The sequence below is a fragment of the Pipistrellus hanaki genome, assembly GCF_964339955.1.
Source record: "Pipistrellus hanaki genome assembly, chromosome: 7".
NCBI lineage: Eukaryota > Metazoa > Chordata > Mammalia > Chiroptera > Vespertilionidae > Pipistrellus > Pipistrellus hanaki.
The window spans coordinates 80,640,542-80,663,427 of NC_140509.1; the positions used below are offsets into that span (position 1 = coordinate 80,640,542).

General features: G+C 42.3%; 1 protein-coding gene across 2 annotated transcripts in view; it reads left to right on the top strand.

Moving 5' to 3' along the window:
- Positions 1 to 22,886, top strand: part of PLEKHG1 (pleckstrin homology and RhoGEF domain containing G1) — a 188,727-nt gene that overhangs the window by 37,231 nt on the left and 128,610 nt on the right. Inside the window, exon 2 of one of the 2 annotated variants that reach the window (XM_084890126.1) lies at positions 10,896 to 10,954. The exons of the other annotated variant lie outside the window; for it this stretch is intronic. The gene's annotated coding sequence lies outside the window, so the exon portion shown is untranslated. The remainder of the gene's footprint in view (positions 1 to 10,895; positions 10,955 to 22,886) is intronic. 2 annotated transcript variants of the gene reach the window in all.

Consider the following 22,886-nt stretch of genomic DNA (forward strand, 5'->3'; position numbering starts at 1 on the left):
CACCCCGGTGTCCCCGGTGTCGCATCTCATGGTCTGTACGTGATTAACTTGGCCCAGCTGGTCTGTGTTTTGGTTCACTGAGCACTTCCTCCTGTCCTTTTCCCGTGACCATCCATTCTTCACACTAGAACAGACATTGCGCCTGGACAAGGGAACAGACCTTCCTGTCCTTGATTTTGTTGATAATCTTGCTTTCAAATCAGAGTTTCGATAAGAAATTCCTTGCTTCGTCATTTTCAGTTGGCTTCCCATGCTTGAAGCCCATTTCTTTTGAGAATATCATTTGGAGACATTCTCTTTGCTAGGAGTTAAGATGCCTTATGAATAAGGGTCGCTTTATTCTACCCTCAAGGAATGGATTGCTTTAAAAAATCTATGTGGTTCGGAATGAGATGAACTCAAACATGAAACCTCCTTCTTAAAGGGGAGCCACTGCTAATGGTTGCTATGTTGGTGTTGGTTGTCACCAACACATTTCTTTCCTAAAGTATCTGTGGAACCTTTGCTCTGCAAAACGAGGGTAACAGTCTCCTTTATTTGTCTCTTCTCCCCCGGGACGAGGCCTGGTTTGCCCAGGACTTTCCCGGTGTTAGCACTGAAAGTCCCACGTCCGGGAAATCCCGGGTCTCAAGAGGGTTGGCCTTTACCTAAGTTCTTCCCGTGTCTGTGTGTGTGTGTGTGTGTGTTAGACTATAAATTTTACAGTATCATGCTTTAATACTTTTGTTATTTTTATTGTTACAGTGTAACTATGTACGTTTGTTTTGTCTGTGGATTGCTCCCAAAAATCTAAAGCCAGTGTGCCCATATTATACGCTGTGAAGCCATGTGCTAGGACTAATCCAAAGGGAAAGAAATTCAATGCTGGCCACTGAATTTCGCTGCTTTAAGATTTTCCCAATGGCTTCATTTCGATTTGTTTAATAATCGGAGAACTTTCCCATTCTTGTTCTTTTTTTCATGAAAGGAATGTGAATATCTATGACTATTATTTCAGACCTTAAGAAAGTATTCTTCTTTCTTTTATTAAATTTATTGGGGTGGCATTAGTTAATATAACTATACAGGTTTCAGGTATTCAATTCAATCCTGTAGCATCTGTGTATTGTATTGTGTATTTGCCAACCCACGTCAAGTCTCCTTCCATCGCCATGCATCCCGCCTTTACCTTCTTCTGCCTCTCCCCACACAAGAAAGTATTGTTCTGGACAAGGAGGATCTTGAGAGATGATCTTCTTGGATTGCTTAGGATTTTTCTTTTTCAGAATCAAATGCTTCTTTAATTTTTAGATAGAATGTAGTATTACTGATTTCCACCAAAACCCCAGTTCCAACTAAGTGACCTGTCTTGGTTCCTTGGGACAATTCAGTCTTGTCTACTTTTCTATGCTCTCCCACTGATTTTAACACCTTCCTTTCCTTCTTCCAACTCTCCTCTGATTGCCCCCTTTACCCACTTACACAGAAAGTTCTGTGACCCCCACCCCTTCAGCCAGAAGCAGTCTCCCCTTTCTCTTAACATACATTGACCCTTGCTTGAACCTTTCTTGTCATTGCCCCTTCCTCTATCTTGCTGAGGGTCACCACAGCTAGAGTAGGATGCCTAAAAGGAAGGCAAAAAAAAAAAAAAGGGTATCAAGAGGACAAGGAAATTCCTAGGCTTGTGAGGGAGGAGATGGGGAGTTCTAGTGGCCACGTGAGGCCAGGTACCTTGTGGGTAAAAATGGCTAATCGGTGGTTAGCAGCTTACATTTCTGTCTCCTACCTAAAACTTAATTGGATTGAAGCTTCATTTTTCAAGTTATTTTACTTCCCAACATTCTTCTAAGTCGCCATTAGTCAGTAGATGACCTAAGTCGAAACTATTAAAATTCTCTTTATGTAGCAGGGAGAGGAATTATATAACCTTGATACATTCCTGAAATTTCTTCGTGGTCGGCTTCAGTAAATTACTGCTTTACATACAGCTCTTAAAATATATTTAGACTTAAGTTTAAAGAGTGAGAACCACTTGTGTAAACATCACTGAACATCATTCTCTTACTGAATGGGGTGATGTTATTTGTAATCTTTCTTCACTTCCTCTGGAAAGCCCATTTCTTTTGAGAAGGCTTTAGTCTATGTTGTTCCCCCCTTGGAAAGTGAATGGAATTCGCTGTGGTGCATTTTAACTCAGCCACAACATTCTCACCTTTGCTACTGAGGAGTGCTTGGACCGAATCCCTGTGACAGGTATGTGTAGGGGATTAGAACACCGTATTTTACTCGTGCTTAAATAGAGAAAAATCTCTTTAAAGAAGAAAAGAATTTTGTAAGTTAGCGTTTCAGTGAAGCAGTGAGGGAAGCAGGAACCGATGAGGGAGGGCTTTCTGGGCTCGGCTAAGGAGTGTGGGTTCCTCTGGACAGCAGTGGGGCACCTTCTGAAGGACTGAAGCAAAGCTGTCACATGATTACGTTGGTCGGGTCGATGACCAGATGGAAGTAGGATTGGAGGCAGACCATGTCAGAAACTCCTGAAGCCAGGGACTGTAGCTGTTCTAGTTCCTGTCCAACGTTAAGTTTTTATTGTGTGAATCGTGCTGCCACTAGGCTAGTTTTCTGGGTATTTTAGAATGCCTGACCTCTTTTAGAGCTAGAGGGCACATTGGAGATTCAGGTGCAATGCTGCCCTTTTACGAATGGTAGAGCCTAAGGCCTGAAGAGAAGAGATTCCTCCAAGTCAGACAACTTTCTAGCAGAGCGTGGGCTTGGGCCCAAGTCTCCTGATGCTAAAACCAAGGCTTTTCCCCCGACACCGGCCATCTGTCCTACCTGCTCTATGCTGAGCACCTGCCCCGGCCAATGTCCCACCGAAGGATCTCTCCCCTGGTGGCCCGTGACACAGAGCAAGCTATTGGCAGACTTACTATTGTTCTCTAGTCAGCCCAGGCCTGGCTCTCCCAGGTGGCTTTTTTTCTACTCGTCCCTAATCTTCCCAGCTACACAACCCTGCCCCCCACATCAGAAGATGGCTTTGCCTGTCACTTCCAAGAGAAGATAGAAATCACCAAGAACACTGGCCACTCCTGTCGTCGTGTCTAATAACTATCACCCGCCTGCCCTCTCTTGTAGCAGTGGAAGTGTCCAGAACTTAACTGAATGCTGGGTGCTGGTCCCTGGGCCCCAGTTCCTTCTGTTTTTTTTGTTTTTTGTTTTTTGTTTTTTGTTTGTCTGTTGTTGGGTTCTTTTGTTTGTTTGTTTGTTTGTTTGTTTTGTGTGTGTGTGTGTGTGTGTGTGTGTGTGTGTGTGTTTGGTTTTGTTTTTTTTTTCGGGGCTACTTTTGATGATTTTCCATATTCTGGTATTTTTCAACCCCCTCTTCTCTGAAAGATCTTTCCTGTGGACTTTATATCTCCCCGGTCTCTCCCGTTTGAAACTCTGCTTAAATACCTACTCAGTGAGCACATTGCTCTCAGTCACTCATTTAACAGCCATTCGGGAGCAGCCACCATGGGCTAAGCGTTGGGCTCACTGCCATGGACAAAGAGATGGAGCCACCTGTGGGCTAATGGGGGTCACAGGTGCTAAATCTCTGTGCTTGCTGAACATTGCAATGGAAAGCGCAGTTCTCATTTTATGGCAGTAGGTGTTATATTTCGTTGTGTTTTTGTTTGTTTGTTTGTTTGTTTTTTTCCTGGGTACTATGTTTGTTTCATAGTGAAGCTGTGTTTGTATGATCTCTCTGGCATAACTGCACAGTACAAAAGTCCCTCCGTTTGTTCTGGGTTTTATACCCAAATATCTGGGCTTTAAAATAAAGTCTTATCCAGTTTGGCTCAGTGGATAGAGTGTCAGCTAGTGGACTGAAGGGTCCTGGGTTTGAGTCTAGTCAAGGCTACTAGTACCTGCCTGGGTTGCCAGCTCCATCCCCAACAGGGGATGTGCAGGAGGCAGCCACGGCAGCCAATCAATGATTCTCTCTCATCATTGATGTTTTTATCTCTCTTTCCCTTCCTCTCTGAAATCAATAAAAATACATACTTTTAAAATGCACATAAACAGAAACCAAAGAAGTAGTAATCTGCTCATGTTGTTAGAAACTAGAAACCACACAGATTTATTCTAAAGAAAATTAATGATTAAATAAACCACATTAAAGAGCATCTAAACTTGCAAGGTAGATTGAAGCAAAGTCTGGTCATTTTCTGTGACGGAAACTGAAAACATTTTGCAGAGGAGAGTGAGTTCAGACTCCCTGAGCTAATTTTCTAAAGTGGCGTTCACATTCAGTTTGAACGTTTTAAATCAGGAAAAATGAATGTGAAAGCACAGCTACACTTGCTAAGGACATGTTTAATAAAAAGAAAAATGGCTTTCTCCAGGACAGATTGAAAATGACAGCGTTTCTTTGCCCCTGTCAGTTATCCCCCTTCTATTTCCCTCATGGGCTACAAAATTCAATTTTAGCATTTCCCCTCTTTTCAGAAGTAAAAACAGACCACATTAGCAAAACCAAAGATTTCCAGGAAGCAGTAGTGGCTGTGAGGGTGAGGAGCGTGCAGGGGAATAAATCAGTGTCCTGCAAAAGCCGAACAATGTTTTATTGGGAGTCTGCCCTTCAAATTTGTGTTTCCTTCCTCCCTGCTCCCGCCCCCTGCCCCCTGCCCCCCACTCCAAACCTGAAAGCTCAGTGAAATGTACCCAGGATGGATGTTAAATAAAAGTTCTGTGATATACTCGGTGCTTCAATTTCTAAAAACTGATATGTCAAAGCCTGTTGCCCCTGACTGATGTGGAAAAGTTAAATAAAGGCCTTCAGTGTCAGGAAATTACCTTCCTAAATATAACATTCTAAAGTGATGTAACAGTTTTTTCCATATGGTGGCCTGAATAAAATTAGTGTGTGTGTGTGTGTGTGTGTGTGTGTGTGTGTGTGTGTTTGGTTTTTTTTTGTTGTTTTTTTTTTACAGAAGCCTAGTTTAAAAAAAAAATAGTACTTGGCTGTTAAGTAAACCAGCAATCACAAGTTCAGACTTCTAAACCTATCTCCCCAAACACTGCATTATTATTAAATAGCTAGCAGAAGAATCATGGTCTCTTCTGTTTCCCTGTACTAAAACCTGTTGTATTTAAGAGACATTCCAACTTAGAAAACCACAGCCACCTGAATTCTGTTCATTTCTAGGCGGTTTCACTTTGTTAATAAATGTTCAACTTTTGCTGCATGCTCACATCTGAATTGCTTCTTGTTTTTAAATCTAGGTTGAAAGAAGCTCTTGGGCTTTAATCTAGAAAAGATGTTGCTGTTTTATTAAATACAAAATTTTCTAAAACCTTAATTTTTAAAAACATATTTCATTGATTTCAGAGAAGAACGAAGAGAGAAGAAAGAAATAGAAACATCACTGATGAGAGAGAATCATTGTTCGGCTGCATGCCCCACACTGGGGATGGGGCCCACCACCGAGGCATGTGCCCTGATTGGAAATTGAACCGTGACCTCCTGGTTCATCGGTCAGTGCTCAATCACTGAGCCACACCTGCCAAGCTAAAACCTTAATTATCATAGTCACCTTTCTTCTCCTTATTTATATCTGGACCTGAGGATCTTTGGAAAGTCTCACTTTACCCATAATATCCCTCCACTGGTGTACTACTAACCCCCACTGTTAATATTAGAGTTGTGTTCTTTTTATGATTTCTAGAGCACGCTGTGTCACCGATGCTGCCTCTGGGCATTGTTGTCAGCTAAATCTTGTCGTAAGAACTCATCTCATTTCACCTATTTTATTCTGTGCCTGATGAAACGAGCAAACACAACATAACACCAGGACTGAGTGGGTTGAACCTTCATTGTGACAGATTGTTCCTAATATATCTGCTAAAACACCACCGAAAACAATTCATCTTATTAGAAATGGCTGACGATGTAGTTTTTCCAAGAACACATTCATTCTGTAACATGAGATGCACGCCTCAGAGACACCATGATGTACTCACTTTGTAACCCCTTGCCTGGCATAGTGCCTGGCGCATATCAGGCATTCACTATGTAATTTAACCAAATTATGGTGAAGCTAGTATTTTTACTGGTTAGGGAACCAATGAATACTAGCTATTGAAAGATGTATATCCCTTCTTCATAGTCTCCTTGTCCAAATTCTAGGGTTTCTTTTTAAGTGGTTGAGACCCACTGATTTTCCTTTGAAACAAGAAATGGTCCATTAGAGATATCAAATTGGAAATAGAAATGGACTTAACTTTGCAAGAAAAGCTATAGCCTGTCTGTGTTTGGCGGTATCTCTCTGAGCCTAGAAATGTGTGTCTGTGCATAGCAAGTCCTAAATATGTGTTGAATTAATAAATAAGAATCGAGTCTATGATGTTTAAATAATCATCTACATAGGTCCCGGGTTCGATTCTGGTCAAGGGCATGTATCTTGGTTGCGGGCACATCCCCGGTAAGGGGTGTGCAAGAGGCAGCTGGTCGATGTTTCTCTCTCATCGACATTTCTAGCTCTCTATCTCTCTCCCTTCTTCTCTATAAAAAAATCAATAAAATATATATTTTAAAAAATAAAATAAAAATAAAAAATAATCATCTACATGAACGAAAAAAAAAAGTGATTGTTTGATACTCTTATTCTAAAGTGTTTGATAGCTTAAATTCTCTCCCCTTCTCTGCCTGGATCAACCAGTTTCTTGTGAATTTGGTGAGTTTTCTTGTTTATCTCTGAAAAATTAGGGGTACATATAGTATCCCCGAACTGTGCTTCTAGGAAAGGACTCATACAATCAATAAACTGGACTAGAAAGAAGTAGGAAAAGAGAGTGTTCTTATTTTTGCAACTTTTCTTTATATTTCCAAGTATAATTTTTTAAAAGTTAACAGTCTCTCTAGAAAAAGCAGGCTACCTTTTTAAAAGGTATGTTGCCTAGTAAAAGCAAAGATATGCTTTCTAGAAATATATCTAATGAAGAATCTATGAGACCTTTATGTAGAAAATGGAATAACTTTATTGAACAATACTTTTAAAAGACCTAAAAATAAAAGAGATAACATATATTGTAGAGAATTTCATTATTATAAACATGTCAGTTCTTTCAAATATAGAGCCAGTGTAATCCCAATCAATCCCAATCAAAATCCAACATGTTTTGTTTGTTTGTGGGTTTTTTTGGTAACTCTTAGGCTAATTCTAAAATTTATACAGAACAAAAATCCAGAAATAGCCCCAAAGTCCAGAAGAAGAAACAGGTAGAATTTAGAGATGATATTTATATTGTCATAAAGCCATAGGAATTTAGAAAAGGTGATTTTGGCAGAAATTTTATAGTATCAGGCTGGCCATAATATGGAGTAAAATGAACTCTCCTATACTGTGGGTGGAGTTGTAAATTGGTGTGATTACTCTTGAAAAAAGTTGGTATTACCCATTAAAGTTCAACATGTGTATGATGAACAACCCAGCAGTTCCCATGCAGGTAAATACAAGGTAGAATCATGGAGTCAGGTCCGGGTACAACATCGGTTGTAACGGGGGAAATGGAAAGAGTCTAAAGGTTCAACAGTGGAGCATATAAACATACCAGAAAGTATCCATTGAAATTCAATGAATCACTGTCCCTCAGTGCAAATGATTGCACCACACGTGGCGGAATCTCACAAACATAATATTGAATGGACAAAAGCAAGTCACTTTGGAGCATGTGTAAGTCTATTTTTTGGTTCAAAAGCACAAAATTTATTGTGAGAATCCTCTAGGCTGGATCATTTCAGGCCCAAGTCTGCAGGATGGCTGCAGGGACTCTGGCCTCTACACCCTCTCTTATTTGTGTCTGGTGGGAACAGGAAAAGGTTAGTTTTGCTAGTAATTTTAATAAAATACCCCAAATCAGGTTTCATTGGCCCTGATTGGTCTGGCTTGAGCCATGCGCTTATCCGTGAACCAAACACAATCAGGAGGTGAAACATGATGAATGGCTTAGCCTAATGAATGCCATTCAGAGCACAGGGTCTGGGAGTAAGGAAAGGGAGAAGAAAATGCTGGTGTGGCTGCCAGAAGGAGGACAGATGGACCTTGGGATTCCAAAATAACAGATAATACTACTCTGCCCACTTTCAGCAGCCAGTTACACTAGCTGTTGTTACTTGCTTATGGCCTACACAGGAAATGAGGTGGCTCAAGGAAGGGCAGGTTGGAAACCAGACCGTGATTTTTATGGTGCAGTGGACCGAAAGTCATAAGTTACCTAGTATTCCCAGATCAGAATGGGTTGGTGTGGAGTGGCGCCCCAGGGTGGCAAGTATGGATGGGGCAGAATCAAGGTTCTAAGCCAAACACAGAGATTCCTTTTGGATTTACACTAGCAACTATATATCTCCTCAGAAATGCTCACCTAGCTTTTGTCTACGTGACCATCTCTGTTATTGACTTCAAGAGCACTTGTAGACACCTCTGGGAGGAGCATTCGGAGGTTTGCTGTCCTTTGCCAGTATTACTATTGATTATATTACAGGCTACAGTGGCCTGGCGTCCTGTGATTTCTCACAGCCCTTTACGTGGATTTCCATCCTCACTTGGTCTAATCTGTGAATTTCATGTGGTTTACACAAGAAATAAAGTTAACAGCTGTCATCCAGCCAGCATGGCTCAGTGGTTGAGCATCCACCTATGAACCAGGAGATCACAGTTTGACTCCCAGTCAGGGCACACGCCTGGGCGATGGGCTCAATCCCCAATGTGGGGTAGGCAGGAGGCAGTTGGTCAATGATTCTCTCTCATCATGATATTTCTATCTCTCTCTTCCTCTTTGAAATCAATAAAAATATATTTAAAGAAAACAAAGATAACAATTGAGGTGCTTACAAACAAATATTCAGAGCTCTTGTATTTCAAATAATTGACATTTTAGGTAAGATATTTATATATTAGAGTTTTTCACAATCTATATAACGAGTAGAAGTGCTTTTTAAAAAATCAGACATGACTTCGAAATCATTTCTTGTCTAAACAACACCGAATTCAGGCCATCAACAGCTGCTTTGACTTAGTTCCTGGTTATGAGGGCCCACAGAAGCTAGCCAGCCTTTTATTTTGTCCTACATATAAACAACCAAGTTGGTCTCTTCTGTGGGCAACGTTCCTTAGCAATCATTTTGGAATTGCTAGAATTGGTCTGTAGTTATTGTCAGGGACACAAAGCTTTTAGTCTCTCTCTGTACTCGGTTGTCTAAAATTAAGAATAAGCTTATTTTAGACACTGTAGAGACAAGGACATGGTGACATATTGGATTTGTGTCTCCTTTTTACAGAACCAGCCCTGACATTTAATTTATTTTTATACTCAAAAGCACTTCAGTTGTGTTTTGCCTATATAATGTATTTTAAGCATCCCCCTGAATACTCTCCAGACTATGAGCTTAGCATTGTTCCTTGGCCAAAAGCAATAAAACGTGACCTATTTCACCATGATTCAGTGACGTGCAATCAGCATTTTCTTTTCACCAATGTAACATCAATGGGTATTTATAGCCTTTCCCCAACCATCAAAAGTGGGTGGGTTGTTTTACATAAAATTCTATTTTTATTTAATGTCCTAGTGTAATATATTTTGCACTTTGGGCCGGATAATCAAATATTCTTAATGTGGTTTTTAAAAAAAATTCCTATATTGATTTTATAGAGCAGCCTCTGAGGTCCTCAGTATTCACCTATAAATAAGCACCGCTGATTGGAAACACTCTCTTGCTGGTCTCATACCCCACAAGGGGCTCTCACTTTCAACAGACCAGAAATATAAATTCATTGGCTTAGTTCCTATTGAATTTCCTAGCTATATGCTGCTTCCCTTCTCCCCCTTTTAGTAAAAGTACTTTTGTACTTTTTATCATTTCTCATGAGGAAAGCATTACCCTAAAGATTTTTTCTTTTTAAATATATATATAGCTTTTTTTTACAGAGAGGAAGGGAGAGGGATAGAGAGTTAGAAATATCAATAAGAGTGAAACATTGATCAGCTGCCTCCTGCACACTTCCCACTGGGATGTGCCTGCAACCAAAGTACATGCCCTTGACAGGAATCAAACCCGGGACCCTTCAGTCCACAGGCCAACACTCTATCCACTGAGCCAAACCAGGTAGGGCTAAAATTTTTCTTTAATGTTTTGTGTATAAATCCTTCATTATAAGTATCATTTTGTTGACTATGATCTATTTTTAGACTGTCTCCATTTCATTTGTTTGTGACCGGTCCTTGCTGCCCATGGACAAAAAAGCAAAACACCGCTTTTTACATATTACTCTCTCAGATCATCTGATAGCAGCTTTGCTGTTTCCAGTTGGGTATTTTTTAGATGTTTCACTTGAGTTTTGTAGGTATTCAGCTTTGTCACCTGCTGATGCTAGTAATTTAGTTTGTTCATTTCCTTTCCCTATTGCTTGGTGAGCATCTTTTATTTTGTTCTGACTTTTTAAATAAAAATGTTGACTGTTGGTTTTAGAACTTCCTAAAACTCATGGTAAGTGATCTTTTTATTTCTAGGTTACTGAAAGGTTATCAGATATTGGTACTGAGTTTATCACATGCCATTTTGACATCTTTGAAAACACGAGTATGTGTTGATCTATTGTGACCTATTACTGTACTAGAAACTGAGTCTAAGATTGGACATCAATAACTTTCTAATACCATATCCTATAGGTTGTATTTGTTTTCAAATTAAATTGTATGAGGATTGCATTCGTTCTAGTATAGACTAATAACAGATGTGGCATTTCCCTGAGATATTTGTGTGTGTTTTTTTTAATCCAGTGTTCCATTTGCTGCTTAAAATGAGCCCTGATTTGCACCCATGTGGGAAAGTAATATTAAGTTTTCACTTTAGCAGTTTGTGTTTTGTGTTTCCATTCCAGATGAAGACGGATATCAAGAGTCTGTGGGTGACGACACTGGAATTGATTCCGCTATAAAAGTGAGTTGTTTTCAGTTTTCACTATGGACTATGAACCATGTCAAAAGATTAATATATTCCGAGTTTAGGTTTGCTAGTTATTTTTGTATAAGGACACTGTAGGTACAGTGTTTCCATCTTTTACCTATCTTATAAAAGAATAACAAATATTCTTTCCAGGATGAATATTCTAAGTACAGGATGAATTAGGAAAGAAAATGCATACTTCAAAATGCCTACAGGAAGAATGAAATGAAGTCAGGAAGAGTGAACCATAGTGAGACCCACTTTGGAGTCATTTCTTCCTGTTGGGTTTCTAGCTAATGAGTCAGTCTTTAGGCAACTTTTTAAAATATATATTTTTATTGATTTTAGAGAGGAAAGGAGAGGGAGAGAGAGAGATAGAAACATCAACGATGAAAGAGAATCACTGATCAGCTGCCTCCTGCATGCCCCCACTGGGGTCTATGCCCTGACTGGGAATTGAACCATGACCTCCTGGTCCATAGGTCAATGCTCAACCACTGAGCCACACTGGCCAGGCCTTTAGGTAATAGTTTAAATGCTCCTCATTAGCCATAAAAGTTCTCCTTGTCCTTTTTATCTTCTTTTTCTTCAGGATTTAAATTCTCAGTCACTTTTGTGATGGCAGTATTTGTAAAGCCACAATGATGATAAAAGGCTAGGAAAGAAGGGGATATGCCCTCCCCCCCCCCTTTTTTTTTAAGTTTAGCCAATTTTTTTTTACTCTGTTTCTTTCCTAAGTACTTTAATTTATCATCTTCTGACCACATTATAAGCCATTTGTCAAGGCCCGAAATGTTGAACTAACATTTACATATCACATGTTTACTAGAATGATAGGAACAGATGAAGAACAGTCTGGTGGGTATAACATTAACATCACTTTTTACTCACAAGTTTATATTTCCCATTTTTATACCAGGTCCTTCTGTGCAAAAAAAACAGCAAAATAAAAACAAAATTAAAAGCCTACGTTTTACAGTGGATTTGAACTTTGTTGCCTTTAATTAGCAAAATAATAATGCCTTTTTTGGGGTCATAAATGTTTGATACAAGGCATTCTTCTTCTTGAAGTACTCAGAGTTATTACAAGGACAGGTGGTGGTTTAGTAAAGATGACTTTGCTTGGGTCAGAGTTCAGAGTTCACTGGTGTTTTGTTAACTAGTGAAACAATGGTTTTCTTCATTACGGGCAGATCTTCATTACTGGCAAGAAAGTCCCAGAAGATTTCGGCCTAACTTATGACTGCAATGCTGAGTGGCCGAAACATTAAGAGCCTGTGGTTCCGAGTTGACTTATCCATTAGGCACAGTGCCCAGGGTCTGTGATGCTTTTAGTGGCCACAAAAATGTTTTAATTTTAACTTTTTGTAGAAGCAGGATAAAATGAATATGGTAATAGTGAACATATCATCATGAACCCAGCCTGAATTATATATCTTTTTTATACCAATGCACTCATAAAATATAATTTTTCATATTATTTTATAGAAGAAGGAGCCAAAAAATGCTATGGGTCATGGTTAGGCTTACTCTACATATGTGACAAGTTCAGTCATTTTGTTGTTGTTGTTGTTTGTCTGTCTGTTTAGTTTAATGTATTTTATTGATTTCAGCAAGGAAGGGAGAGGGAGAGAGAGATAGAAACATCAATGATGAGAGAGAATCATTGATCTGCTGCCTCCTGTAAGCCCCACGTTGGGGATTGCACCCACAACCTGTGCATATGCTCTGAATGCGAGTCGAACCATGGCTTCATGGTTCATAGGTCAATGCCCAACCACAGAGCCACACTGGCCAAGCCAGATTCAGTCATTTGAATGCTTTTTTTTTTTTTTTTTTAAAAGAAGTAATCTTTTTCATAAATGATCACCTTTTCTATAAATGATTTTATACACCTGTGTACTCATCAGCCAAATTCTAGCTACAAAGAGAGAAGACATATTCTTAGCTGAGATAGCTGTGGTACTTCATTATGTTTTCTTAGAATAAAACAGAAAATTTCTCCCTTGAGAGACCCATTGATGTTCTCTTGGCTGTACATAACAAGGGAAGGGAGAGCAAGACAGGGCTCAGGATCCTTCTGTCCTGAGTGGTGTGTGCTCCATCGGGGGAGTGCCTCCCCCCTCCTCTGCTGCCAGAGCGGAGACTTTTATTTAGTTCCTCCGTAATTGCTCATCTGTATTCCTGTGTTTATAGCATTTTCAATTACCACGGCTGATCTGGTTTGCTTGTTTCTGAAATCGTGATCTAGTTTGGGAGGAAATATTTTTGTTAGTCTTCACTGCAGTGGCCTTGTGAATGGTGCTCAGAGCGTCTTCCAAAAATGACGTGTTGATTTAGAGTGAATGTGTTGCATGTCTGGGGGGGGCTATTTCTTCAAAAGAGGTTCCCACTCAAATATAAACTCCCCGAGAGCCAGGGTCTTTGAGTGTTTTGTTCATTGCATACTAGGGGTGTCGAACTCAATCAGAGAAGGGGCCAAAATCTAAAATCCAGCCTAAATCGCGGGCCGAATGGTTTACTGAACAGTCATAAACTGACAATGTCATAAACTGACAGCGGAGTGCAGTGATGACAGCGCGGTGCGGGCCACATTGCAAGGCCTGGCCGGCCGGATTTGGCCCGCGGGCCTTGTGTTTGACACATGTGCCATACACTCTAGAAAAAGCCAAGCATATAAGAGAAGTTTAAATGTTTGCTGGAAGAATGAATGAGCTCATTTGAAAAAGTCATGTGCCCCTGTCCCAGCCCCCTTCTCCGCCCACCGCTCCAGGCCTCTGGTTTGCGGTAACAACAGAGGGGACCTGGCACCGGAAGGGCCAAGCCCCCAGTGCCTGGAGGGGTGAGGCTGTGCCGGGCTGGTTAGTCCTCATCTCAAGGCTCAGTTTACCCTTTCACAAAACAGACAGTTGGGCTGGAAGGAATCTTTTTAGTCTTCTAGAACTAAATTAAAATAGCAACGAAAAAGCTCTTCTTTCTAATGGCCCTCTCCATCTTAGTGGTCCCCCTGGGCTCGCCTCACCCATCCAGATCTCAGGCTGGTTCAAGCTACCCCAAGCGCCTTCTTCCCCCCACCCACCCCCACCTCCACCCCTGCTGAAGGAAAAATGCCCCTGTATTTCTAAGAAAGCTATTTATTTTAATTGTAAATAAATTGATATTAAGTTGATGAAACACCATACCCCCAAAGAAAAGTCTTGGTAGACACCTCTAAAGTGTTCTGAAATTGTTTGGGGTACATAAGTGAACTGCCAAACCTCTAGTTCTCAAACTAGCAAGTGCCTGGGCAGGTATACAAAAATATGTATAGTACAACAATATAAAATTATAATCTACCTGTCTGCTCCCCACAAACTATATATACGAGCTGTCCTCTCTAGGGAAGCCAGCCAGGATGTGTCACTGGGCACCACGTCATCACATTAAGCCAGGAAAGCAAGAGCATTCTGAGAGGCGTGCCCTCTCTCCAGCTACTGAGGACGTGAGTCTCATAAGAAGGAACCAAAGAACTTTACTTAGTAATACTTGTTAATGTGCAGAAACTTCTGTAAAATCAGAACCTATTTTGCATAGTTTGTTGACCCCAGAGCAGTGGTCGGCAAACTCATCAGTCAACAGAGCCAAATATCAACAGTACAATGGTTAAAATTTCTTTGGAGAGCCAAATTTTTTAAACTTAAACTTCCTCTAACGCCACTTCTTCAAAGCAGACTTGCCCAAGCCGTGGTATTTTGTGGAAGAGCCACACTCAAGGGGCCAAAGAGCCGCACGTGGCTCTTGAGCTGTGGTTTGCCGACCACGGCCCTAGCGGAACTAGAATGAACTATTTTCTTCTGTTGGTATGACGTGTGTGTACCGGTATGTGTGTGAGAGGGGGAGAGAGATTCAGCTTCAAGACTACATTTTGAAGTACTACCAAAAAGATATATATGCACACAAGCACATTCCGATATACCTAATTTTTTCCTGAATATTCTCACCCCTGCATTGACTCTCAGTGCCTTCTTATTCAAGGTTTCACCTGTCCTGTTCTTTGGTGAAAGTGTGTCAGGGAGAAGCCTCTGCTAGAAGTACATGGCATAGAGCTGCCCAAAGAGAAGAAAGGTGCCAACTAAATGTTCCAGGGCATGCACCAGGCCCTGCGGTGCTCAGGGCAACCTGATCTGGACTACTTGCTCGCAGATGCCAAGCCCCTTACACTGCTGAGTGGGGGAGACAGGAAGGTGGGGTGCTATAGTGAAGATGCCAAATATCACAAATGATCTATTTTCCTTCCTATATTTGTTATGACTGCTGTCATGGTGCCTTGCAGTCCTACTATGTGGTCGTGCTCTTCTCTAGAGGGCAAGCATCACTCGCGTTCCTTGCATCCCTATCTGAGGACTCTCACTGCCTTTTGAACCCGTCCTCGGCCAGCTGCTTCTGCATCACCTCAGAAGTGTGTAGTCTCAGCTGAAGGCTCTGTGGGATGGGAGCTTACTCCCCCTGCGTCTTACGGACAACATGGTGAAGACGTGCTTAGGGAGGGAGCGAAAGGTCCCTCCACGTGTCCTCTAGGTGACCTTGCCACTGTGTTCCTGGGGCCTTCTAAGTGCCTACTTAGGGCAGATAGATGTGTCGGAAGGCAGCTGATAGAGGAACCATCAGTGGCTACAGCATAAATGATTCACTTTGTGAATAAATAGGTGGTTGTATTGAGCTAGACGTTGCTAAGAATAGAACCATCAGTGCAATTCCTGGCACAGAGCTGGAAGACAGTGTGTAATCTTTGAAGAGTCCCGGCGATGCTTTCCCTCAGCTTCTTCTGGTACAAAATTCCCTGATTATTTCTTGACATGGTGGAGTCATGAAAATTACTTTTTAAAATTATAATCAAAGGTGAAGTGTTGTAATAGCTAAATACAGTGGTTACAAAAATCTAAAATGGCATTTAGAAAGACATGCAGATTTGACTCTGAGTACTGGGCACCTCTCCTCCATTCAAACATTTCTCCTATGAAAGGGCTCTGGAGCGTGACTGTGCAACGGTGTGAAAGTGCTTCACACTACGGAACTGTACACTCAGAAAATGGTGAAGACAGTAAATTGTATTTTACCACAATTTAAATATTTTTTAAAAGATCGCCTGGAAGTTTGCATACTTTTAGCTGGTGTAGGAACTAGACACATTGGGGGTGAGGAGTGTGGGGGCCAGAAGAGGAAGACGAACTGTAGATCCTTCCTTATATCTGATGAAGGGAGGAGAGGGCCCCAGCCATTCTTGAGAGGAGAAGGACATATATTTAAAGAAAAAGGTACCTGTTTTCTCACCAGGGGATGGCCTTTGGGATGAGGAACCAGTTCCCATTCCTGGCATTGAGCATTAGGGAACTCCCAGGACACAGTGCCCTCAGTTTTGTGGAATGATGGTCATAGGCTTCTGTCAAAAACAGGGAGGGGGAAAAGGGTTCATGGTCAAGTAAGCTTGGGATTTAAGCAACGTTAATGAGTTTCCTTTTCTGCCAGCCTTTACTCTTCTTCCCAGAACTCTATGTCTTCAACGTGGAGGTGTTACCGGCAGGGTTTCCCAAACTTATCGAACCACGGAATACCTCCTGCCACCCCACAGCAACCTGCCCTCCTACTACTCTTTTAATCTATGTTGTTTGTGTGTGTGTGTGTGTGTGTGTGTGTGTGTGTGTGTGTTTATATTGTTATTGATTTCAGAGAGGAAGGGAGAGGGAGAGTGTGTCAGAAACATCAATGATGAGAGAGAATCATTGATCAGCTGCGTCCTGCACACCCGACACTGGAGATCAAGCCCTCAGCCAGGCATGTGCCCTGACCCAGAATGGAACCATGACCTCCTGGTTCATAGGTCAAAGCTCAGCCACTGAGCCATGCCACCAGGCTAATCTATGTTGTTTTTGACTTATTACTGTGTAGTTCTGTAAAAGGTAGTTTGGTAAATGCAGACTTAAGGTGAAGTATGGGAAAGAGGAAGTGGCCAGCACAAACACAAACACAACTAATATTAGTTGCAATCTCAGAAGCCATATACGTGAACTGAAGCCATGCTGTGACCTGTCCCTGTGGGAGGAGCCACCCAGTAGGTCCATGCGCTCCCACTGGATAACCGGCCAGGGGCTTGCCCAGCGACCATCTCACCGGCGTGGAAAGACCATCACATAAAGTGTCAAAAGCACCGTATGCGCTCAGTGGCCCCAGACCTGCTTTCAGCTGCAGTGGATCATGAATCCAGTGTCTGGAACAGAGAATTAGCTGTACTATTTGACAAACGTGTAGAAGCCTGGGACCAGATTCAGCAAGCTTAAGAAGCCAGCAAAACAGAATTATCCACTTCAGCTTTAGGTAATCTAGGCCCCTATGCATGTTGACGGAATAAAGCCGGCACTCCTCCCCATACCCTCCCCCATCCTCCTCCCCGCCACATCTTGGTATCTTGACCCCTTTCTTCTGTCTCATTCAAATCTCAGCCATCACCATTTCAGCTGCATTTTTCAAGGTCTGCATGCTTTTGGAATCTGTGTTTGATTATTGCCTTACACACCCAGCCTTCTCTGCGCCGTAAGGAGAGCCTGTTCTGGAGGAAGATTACATCGGCGATAAGGAGTGTTAGAGCTAAGCAGGGCATTAAAGCCATCATTGTGCTTGGAAATCGAAAGACACGCAGTTGCAATTGATCTTAAGTCCTGTATTAAGTAGACTGTTTTCTTTTAATATTCTTTGTCTTAAAAAATGTGGGGTCTGGTTTCTAAAAATGTGGTAACTCCATATACATTCCTTTGATTTCTAAAGCCTAGTCACTCTAAGAAAAAACAGTGTAGCAATTTCACAAAGGTCCTCCCAAATGGAATATTAGAGCAACTGGGCTCTCAGCAAGCGATGGCCAACTTGTTCTGCCCTGGTTTCCCTCTCCTTCCTAAGCTTCCTGTCACATCTCCTTTGTTCTGGGTGTTTTCAATCAGGGATCTCCCTGTCACCCCAAAGGCCACTTGTTCTTCAGACTGCCACTTTTGCCTAACTCCTATTGGAGAAAAATGAAGGTATTTTCCTGCAGGCTTATCATTTCAAATGCACATTTGACATCTTTTTCTTATCTTTCTCCCCATCCCAACCTCCAATATCTAATTTACCACCAAATCTCACGAAACTTATCTGACCATCTGTCACTTCTCTTCTATTCCATCTCCGTGACCTTGTAGGAAGGAAAAAAGAGAGAGAGAACATTTGCGCCTTTACCACAAACCACATTCTACCTACTTTTCCTTAGTCTCTGAGCCTGTGCGGTTATTATCATGAATCGGGCTGTACAGGTTAGGAAACTGAAGCTCTCTGAGATGTAAGCCATTGCCCAAGGTCACACAACTGGTAGTTTTTGAAACACGACTGGTTACAAATACCCAGTGGCTTAGCCAGTGTGGCTCAGTGATTGAGCATCGACCTATGAACCAGGAGGTCACGGTTCAATTCCTGGTCAGGGTACATGCCTACGTTGCGGGCTCGGCTCAGTCCCCAGTGTGAGGTGTGCGGGAGACAGCCAATCAATGATTCGCTCTCATTATTGATATTTCTGCCTCTCTCTCCCTCTCTCTTCCTCTCTGGAGTCAACGAAAATATCTCTTAAAAAATATCCAAGTGCAAGTCTACATCCAGTGGCTCTTTACTGGCGGGGAGGGTGCAATGCCCCCCCAGCCCCTCCATGCAGGCCTCCGTGCTGCCTCGTTGGGGCAGAAGGGCTGGGTCCTCTCTCTTTGGTTTTCCTGAGCTCTGGAGCTTCCAGTGCATTCCGCCCGCCAGCTTGGTCCACCCGAGGTGCTGGGCTCATTATGCCAGGTGTCTGGTCTAAAACCCACTGTGGCATGTTGGTGCTCGCTCCCTGTGCTCCAACCTTTTTTCTTTCCCATCTCTAAATCATCTGATCCAGGAGTGTGCATTTTGTGCCTCCCAGACCTCTCTCTACTCATGGGGCTGGTGGGACGGAAGCACAGTGGGCTCTGGGGCCGGCTGGTCCTGGGTGTGGGTCTCAGCCCGCCTTCTTCTTGGGAGCCCCCGCAGGTTTTTGCCATCCTCATCTATAACATCATGCCAGCTGCCTCCCTCCAGCGGATTGCGGAGCTGCAGAGAACGTGGGCAATGCCCGCCGCTGGCAGGCTCTCAGCCGGAGCCAGAGGGCGGTGGCGGTAATGCTATTATCTAGACCTTATCTGTCCTTTTAAACTCAGTTCAAATTTCTCCTCCTTTTTAAATTGCTCCAGCCTGATTTTATCTGCCCCCTCCTCCGAGCTGCCGTATCGGTTCCCTCCGAACAATTCATTTAGCAATTTTAATTATGCGGTGCCTCTTGACACTGCTTTGTGATCTTGAAAATGCTTCTCGAAATGCCTCCTTGAGAGCTGTTAATCCCGCTCTAATGGGCCAAAGGAATTTGGAGGCAGGACTAGGTCATAAGTGGTCCATAGCCTGGCGCCTGCACCTAACTATTCACAAACTCTTTGGACTCGAAATTAAGAAATCTCACTACATTTGTAGACAATCAATGAGCTGAGTTGGAGTGAAGTAGAGAGAGTCCACAGATAGGTGCCTCTCTCTAGATTTAGCCCAGATTCCTTTGTTCAGAGTTTGAATGTGAAAAATATTGCAGAGTAAAATGTAAAATTCAAAAAAAGTTTCCTGTCCAATGTGTCTGACACAACTGTCTTTTGAACCCTGGGAAATCTTAAAGCCCATCATGCTTTTGTTCTTGGTGTAGCTCCAAATTAGGAAATATTCTCGTCATCTTCATTTTCTTTATTATTTCCGGGCTTACATCTTTTCTGGGGTGGATTTTCCTTTTCCTTCTGTGCCTCTTCAGTCCACATCACTTGTTCTTCCCCGGCCCCTCGGGTTTTCCTATGGGCGAGTCTGGCGGGCAGAACGGTCCTGTGCAATAAGCCTGAGGAAGAGCCATCCAAGGTCTAAGGTGGTGGCACTTTTACACCGAAGGGGCCATTTGGTTAATTGTGGGCTTTCCCCCCAGTGTTTAAAACCCCATGCTTTACTTCTGGTCCTAACTGGAGGTTTGGGGCACCCTCTTCAAACAATATAAGGATTGGCGGAAGACAAATCATTTGAAACAAGTTGTAGGCAAGTTTCCCAGGCCATCCAAAAACCACATTTCAATGCACTTGCATTTAGTCCGTTCCTAAACAAAACATATGTGACTAATTCTGGCACCATTTTTCCTACATAGGAAATGTCATTTTTGTTGAAATATGTATCTAAGGAAAACAGGTGTCCTTGGCCTGCCAGGTTCAAAGCTGGGAAACTGAACTGTGTGGGATCCTTTGGAAGAGCCCCCCCCCACACACACACAGCCCCCAAAAGGCACTCTCCTTCTTGGGGTCCAGGACAGAGTGAAGAGCTGGAAGCCACGCCCTCCGCCCGCTCTGGGGAGGTGTCCTCCTGTGGAACGCCCTGTGCCCTCAGCCTCACACGTCTGCCTGGAAGATGATGCTATCAATAGATAAAGCCTCAGAGGGTGCGGGGGGGGGGGGGGGGGGGGGGAAGGGGGCTGGCTCAGACACCCCACCACTGGGATCTAGAAAGATCTCTCTCAGCAAAAAGCCCTTTCAAGAGAAAATTTTGAATTTTTGGAGAACGTTGGAACATTCCAGACTAGGATTCTGTAGGGAAAGACGGAACCGGTAAGGATGCCATCAGTAGAGCCATGTGTATACACAGCGTGTGTGTGTGTGTGTGTGTGTGTGTGTGTGTGTGTGTGTGTGCGCGCGCTGCCCATCTGCGGTTTAAGCCGGGGTTGTTCTCCAAAAGTCCATTAAAAAATATTTCAAAGTGTATTTTTTCCTCCTTAAACATAAAGCTGTGCATGGGCAGTCCTGCAGCAAACACAGCCTATTAATCCAAACTGTGCCAGAGACGCAGTGGGTCACTTGGGAGGCTAATTCCCGTTACCAACATTCTTCCCCAGGGCTCCCACAAACAACTGAAATTCCAAAATCTGTGGACAAATCTCATCTCCTAGAGAAGCTCCCACAACTAGAGAGTGAGGCGAAAACCATTTTTATTATGTGATGTGTCTGGACTCTAGAGACGCACCAGGAGCTGTCAAACTGCAGTAACACAGACACAGAAGGGTGACCCAGGAGAGTCTCCTGGGCACCGCAGAGCAATGATAGGAGACAGCTGCATAGCCCTTTCAAGTCTGTTTGTTCTTCATTTTAGCCCGGTTTTAATTCTGATACTCGGAGACCCATGCATCCTTATTTTGTGGCAAGACCTTAGGTAGAAGGCTTTTAAATGAACAATGCTGAGAGAGCCTCGTATCCTGAGAGGAGACCATGAGAATGGTGGCCAGCTTGAGTCTCTTAGGGAAAGAAGGAGGAGGGGAAATTCAGCTGTAGAAAGGAGAAGCATACACATTGTGGAAGTCCTACTCCGTCCTCCATCCCAAGGGGAGCATGTGCGAGGTTGAAGGAGAGGAGAAAGAGGGTAAGGAAATTTTTGCCTGTCCCTCCTTTTTTCAAAAACGCATCTTCCCCATCAGGTCCCCTCCTGTTATCTTAGACATATTCTTCCATAAAAACCCTGATAAGCTGCGGGTAGATCCCACATTTGAGGATCTTTAGAGGTTAAAAAGGTTTTATGGACAGAGCTGGGAACCATACAGGGTAGGACAAAGGCAGGTTTATAGTTGTGAGTATGCAAAACACAGAGTTTATTCTTGTATTATGCTATTTTTCATACAAATAGCTGTAAACCTACTTTTGCCCGTGTATACCATTAGAACCTGGAGCAGATTTTTCTGTAGAAATAATAATTAAAAAAAAAAAACATGTACCAGGAGTCTTTTGGAACATGTTCCACGTTTAAATTGGTTCTACCTGTAGTTGTAGAGTTGAGTGAGTCTGAGCAGAGAACAGTAAAATGCTAGTTTCTCGTGGAGAATCTAGGGCTTCCTTCCTTCGGAACTCAATGAACTGTTCTACCGCTTTGTACACCTAGAGGCCGGCCTCCACTATGTATTCCTGAGACACAAAATACATTTTCAAAGTTTTCCACATTTATGGTTTTTTTTTTTTTATGAATACGAGCTTTCCTATCTGAGAAACTTTAAACACTTAAGAAAATGATTATGATGCTCATGGGATCGTTTAGAGAACAAAAAAACAGATGGAAAGGAGGGCTGCTGACATGACCAGCTGACCTGCTGGGAGATATTGAACACTTTATTTTTCTTCCTCTGTGATCATTCTTCTGACCCTCTTGAAAGACAGCCAAGAAGCTTTTTCTTCTCATTATTTCCAACCATTTCTCGGAAGTTCTTTCAGACTTACTATTAAACAAATCATCCATGCTTTGGGAGCACCACTTTAAACACTAGATGTTTACATTTATAAATAGAGAGGATTAATTATCTCTCCCCAACTCCCACCAAGTTTTAGCCTTAAGAGTTATTTAGTTTTGCCTGTTCTTGTATACTGAGCAGTGGCTCAGTAAGTGGGTTAAATAATAAGGTGTCTTGGTTCAGGAAAATGGGGTTCCTGAACGATTTAGAGCATATTGAAGACTTACACTCTCTCACTTAGATTTATGAGCATTTGTATTTTGTATTTTAGACTTATAGCAAATGGACGACTTAAATTCTAAAGAATTTTTATTTTAACCTATCAATATCCTTTCAGGGAGAAAACACTAGGAGTATGTAAGACACTTCCTTTTCTAACATTCAAAGCACATTCATACGTATTACATCTTTATCTTCCACTCCCCCATACCCAAGGTCTTATACTTTCAATGTTTCACTGGAGTTTTATCACTTTAATCGAGAGAACATTTTCAGCTGTGATACAGATTCTTACTTAAATGTGCTAAGACAAAAAGAAACTACTAACCTGCTTGTGAGGAAGTGTGTCCTGTAAGGGTC